The following is a 5,000-nucleotide window of genomic DNA, read 5'->3' as shown; positions in this document are numbered from 1 at the left end:
GGGCCGGCCCGGCCCGGGCCCTCGCGGCTGCCAGCTTGCAGGCCGCAGCCGGGCGGTGGCGGGGGCAGGAGCGGGCCGGGCCGGCCCGGCCCGGTTCGGGCCCTCGCGGCGGCCGGGCCCGGTCCGCAGCCGCCGTTCACTGCGGGGCCTGGGCCTGGGCCCGGGCCTGGGCCTGCTGAGCGGCCTCGGGGGGGGGGGGCGCGCCTGACGGGCCAGCGGCCCCGGGGACGGGCCGGCGGGCCCGGCAGCGGGGGCCTGTTCCCGTGCAGCTTACAGGCCGCAGACGGGCGGTGGCGGGGGCAGGAGCGGGCCGGCCCGGCCCGGGCCCTCGCGGCTGCCAGCTTGCAGGCCGCAGCCGGGCGGTGGCGGGGGCAGGAGCGGGCCGGCCCGGCCCGGTTCGGGCCCTCGCGGCGGCCGGGCCCGGTCCGCAGCCGCCGTTCACTGCGGGGCCTGGGCCTGGGCCCGGGCCTGGGCCTGCTGAGCGGCCTCGGGGGGGGGGGGCGCGCCTGACGGGCCCGCGGCCCGGGGGACGGGCCGGCGGGCCCGGCAGCGGGGGCCTGTTCCCGTGCAGCTTGCAGGCCGCAGCCGGGCGGTGGCGGGGGCAGGAGCGGGCCGGCCCGGCCCGGGCCCTCGCGGCGGCCGGGCCGGCCCGCAGCCGCCGTTCACTGCGGGGCCTGGGGCCGGGCCTGCTGAGCGGCCTCGGGGGGGGGGGGCGCCTGACGGGCCGGCGGGCCCGGCAGCGGGGGCCTGTTCCCGTGCAGCTTGCAGGCCGCAGCCGGGCGGTGGCGGGGGCAGGAGCGGGCCGGCCCGGCCCGGGCCCTCGCGGCTGCCAGCTTGCAGGCCGCAGCCGGGCGGTGGCGGGGGCAGGAGCGGGCCGGCCCGGCCCGGTTCGGGCCCTCGCGGCGGCCGGGCCCGGTCCGCAGCCGCCGTTCACTGCGGGGCCTGGGCCTGGGCCCGGGCCTGCTGAGCGGCCGCGGGGGGGGGGGGGGGGGGGGGGGGGCGCGCCTGACGGGCCAGCGGCCCCGGGGACGGGCCGGCGGGCCCGGCAGCGGGGGCCTGTTCCCGTGCAGCTTGCAGGCCGCAGCCAGGGCGGTGGCGGGGGCAGGAGCGGGCCGGCCCGGCCCGGGCCCTCGCGGCGGCCGGGCCCGGTCCGCAGCCGCCGTTCACTGCGGGGCCTGGGCCTGGGCCCGGGCCTGCTGAGCGGCCGCGGGGGGGGGGGGGGGGGGGGGGCGCGCCTGACGGGCCAGCGGCCCCGGGGACGGTCCGGCGGGCCCGGCAGCGGGGGCCTGTTCCCGTGCAGCTTGCAGGCCGCAGCCGGGCGGTGGCGGGGGCAGGAGCGGGCCGGCCCGGTTCGGGCCCTCGCGGCGGCCGGGCCCGGCCCGCAGCCCCGTTCACTGCGGGGCCTGGGCCCGGGCCTGCTGAGCGGCCTCGGGGGGGGGGCGCCTGACGGGCCAGCGGCCCGGGGACGGGTCGGCGGGCCCGGCAGCGGGGGCCTGTTCCCGTGCAGCTTGCAGGCCGCAGCGGCACGACCGGCGGGCGGTGGAGGGGGGCAGGAGCGGGCCGGCCCGGCCCGGGCCCGGGCCCTCGCGGCGGCCGGGCCCGGCCCGCAGCCCCCGTTCACTGCGGGGCCTGGGCCCGGGCCTGCTGAGCGGCCTCGGGGGGGGGGGGCGCCTGACGGGCCAGCGGCCCCGGGGACGGGTCGGCGGGCCCGGCAGCGGGGGCCTGTTCCCGTGCAGCTTGCAGGCCGCAGCCGGGCGGTGGCGGGGGCAGGAGCGGGCCGGCCCGGCCCGGGCCCGGGCCCTCGCGGCGGCCGGGCCCGGCCCGCAGCCCCCGTTCACTGCGGGGCCTGGGCCCGGGCCTGCTGAGCGGCCTCGGGGGGGGGGCGCGCCTGACGGGCCGGCGGGCCCGGCAGCGGGGGCCTGTTCCCGTGCAGCTTGCAGGCCGCAGCCGGGCGGTGGAGGGGGGCAGGAGCGGGCCGGCCCGGGCCCGGGCCCTCGCGGCGGCCGGGCCCGGCCCGCAGCCCCCGTTCACTGCGGGGCCTGGGCCCGGGCCTGCTGAGCGGCCTCGGGGGGGGGCGCCTGACGGGCCAGCGGCCCCGGGGACGGGCCGGCGGGCCCGGCAGCGGGGGCCTGTTCCCGTGCAGCTTGCAGGCCGCAGCCGGCCGACCGGCGGGCGGTGGCGGGGGTAGGAGCGGGCCGGCCCGGCGGGCCTTTACGTCTAACTGGCTGCTTCACACGCCACCAGGTCTGCCTCTGCAGTTGGCCATCAGGTCTACCCGGCTCCGCGGCGGGCTCTCAGGTCCACCCGGCTCCGCGGCGGGCTCTCAGGTCTACCCGGCTCCCCGGCGGGCTCTCAGGTCTACCCGGCTCCGCTGCAGGCGCTCTGGTCTACCCGGCTCCGCCGGGACTTGGGCGGTTCCGGGTCTGGCAGGTAGACCTGTTGTCCCTGCCACCTCCCCGGAGCTGCCGATGGGGTCGCTGTTTTTCGCTGCCTCCAGCTACGCCATCGTAAAAGGCAGCGTGGTTGGTGCGCCTCCCCGGTGGCCATAGGCAGCGCTCTTGGAGCTCGCCGGGGGCGGGGACGTATCTGTCCGTATTATAGGCGCGAGCGGTGTCTCGCGACCAGGGCGAACACTAGCGAACGGCTGCTCACCCCCGCGGCTCTGCCGGACACCGGGGGTTTTTGGCAGCCGGTCTCAGCCGTTTCCGTGGCGGTTGGTCTCACCTTCCAGAGTGCTTGGCACGGTCGTCCTCCCGGTGCTTCCCCGGCTAAGCCAGCACAGGGCACCCGAAGGTCTGCTGGCAGCCGCGGAGAGCCGGAGCCACTTGCAGTCTCTGGTGGTCGTTGCCTACTGCTGTGAGGTGCTGAGCCCGATCCCGCGGGGCAGGGCAAAGGCTGGCGGCGGTTGCCGGCACTCGAACGCACGCGGCTGGGGAAAGGGTGGGCGCCGCTGTCCCACCCTCCTCGGTGGTTTCTCCTTTGCTCTGTTTCCTGAGCTGGCCCAATGACGGCGAAGGTTACTGCCGGTGTATGCTGGAGGCAGACGGCCGGGGGTTTCAAGCCTGCGGTGGCTTTCCCTGGTTCCGGAGGGCCCAGTGACCCGAGTGGGCGATGTTGGCGGCAACTCGTCCTTTTTCTCCGGCCTTAAGCTGGAGCCCGCGAGGCGGGCAGAGCTTTGAGCGGTGGCTGGCAGGTGGAGGCAGGCCTGCTGTGTCTTCTCCCCGGTGCCCAGAGCCCGATGACGGCACAGGCGCGCGGTGGTGGTGCCACCTCCTCTCTCGGCCGGCACGAGCCAGCCGTGGGGCGTCCCACGGTGTCCGGCCTGCCCTGCCTTACCCGGTTGCCGGAGGGCTGGGTGGAAAGGTCTGTGAGCGGTGGTCGAAGGGCGAGGCGTGCCGTGGGGGGGCCCGCCTCGCCCTTTTTTTTTTTCTGTTTTTTTTTTTTTTTTTCTCCCTCCCCCCCCTTTCTTTCCCCGGCCTTAAGCTGGAGCCCGCAAAGCGGGTGGAAATGCGAGCGGGCAGCCGGTCGCTGTGGCCGGCAGCCGAATGCAGACCGCCGGGGGCAGGCGAGCCTGCCGTGTTTTCTCCCCGGTGCCCAGAGCCCGATGACGGCACAGGCGCGCGGCGGTGGTGCCACCTCCTCTCTCGGCCGGCACGAGCCAGCCGTGGGGCGTCCCACGGTGTCTGGCCTGCCCTGCCTTACCCGGTTGCCGGAGGGCTGGGTGGAAAGGTCTGTGAGCGGTGGTCGAAGGGCGAGGCGTGCTGTGGGGGGGGGCCGCCTCGCCCTTTTTTTTTTTTTCTGTGTTTTTTTTTTTTTTTCCTCCCTCTCCCCCCTTTCTTTCCCCGGCCTTAAGCTGGAGCCCGCAAAGCGGGTGGAAATGCGAGCGGGCAGCCGGTCGCGGTGGCCGGCAGCCGAATGCAGACCGCTGGGTGTCTTCTGGCCTGCTGTGGCTTCCCTTGGCCCCCGAATGCCCAGGGATGGCACTCACGAGACGGCGGCGCCTCGTGTTTCACAGAGCTGCTCACTTCCATTTGGTTCTCCCCCTCCCCGCCCGGGGTAAGCGGCGCCCCGCGGGGCACGGCAAAGACCGGTGACCGGTGGCGGTTGCCGGCACTCTCGAACGCCTGAGGGACGGGGGGAGTCGAGCCTGCCGTGGCCTTTCCTCCGCTCCCATCGACCTGATGAAAGGGAATCGTTGTCCAGAGCGCGTGCCGGTGGCGGCACCACCTCCCGATCCAGACGCAGTCAGCGCCCGCTGAGGCGTCCCTGGGCGCGCTGGAGAGGTTCCACGACGGGCCGGCTCTGCCGGCGTTCCGGCCGTCGGAGCCCGTCTCGCAGACGTCAGCCTCTCGCTCGCACGCAGGGCCCCCGCGTCTGCTGTCCCACCCCCCCCGGGCGGTGGAGGGCGCGTGCGGCTGTCGCTGTCCCAGGACCGTGGCCGTGGGGCCTCCGCTTCCTTTACTGATCGATGAGGCATCCCCGGGCACGTCGGAGAGGCTTCACGGCGGGCCGGCTCTGCCGGTGTTCAGGCTGGCGTTGCACCTCTCCTCAGACGCTGCCCCCCCCCACCCTCGCACGCAGGGCCCCGTGTCTGCTGTCCCACACCCCCCCCCGGGGGGGTGGTGGAGGGCGCGCGTGGCTGTCGCTGTCCCAGGACCGTGGCTGTGGGGCCTCCGCTACTTTCTGCTCTTCCCTTTTCCCTTCCTGATCGATGAGGCTTTTCGGGTCGCGTCGGAGAGGGCCCTCGGCGGGCCGGCTCTTCCGTGCTCCCTGTTAATAGGGAGCCACGGCGGTGTCCGGTGTTCAGGCAGGGTGGTCTCCTTTCCATTTCGCGTCCCGTGGCACGCGAGGTGTTGCCCTCCTCCCCTGAGCGAAGGGGGCCATGACGACGGCGGTGGGGCGCGTGCCTTGCCGCGTCGCCCCGTGTCCGGGGCCCCCCCCCGCTCTCCTGGGGTTCCTCGGGCTTCTTTACCGAAGCGGGCTGTGTGACGGCCGCGTGG

This window comes from Grus americana, unplaced genomic scaffold (genome assembly GCF_028858705.1).
Source record: "Grus americana isolate bGruAme1 unplaced genomic scaffold, bGruAme1.mat scaffold_79, whole genome shotgun sequence".
NCBI lineage: Eukaryota > Metazoa > Chordata > Aves > Gruiformes > Gruidae > Grus > Grus americana.
This window is presented reverse-complemented; position numbering follows the sequence as displayed.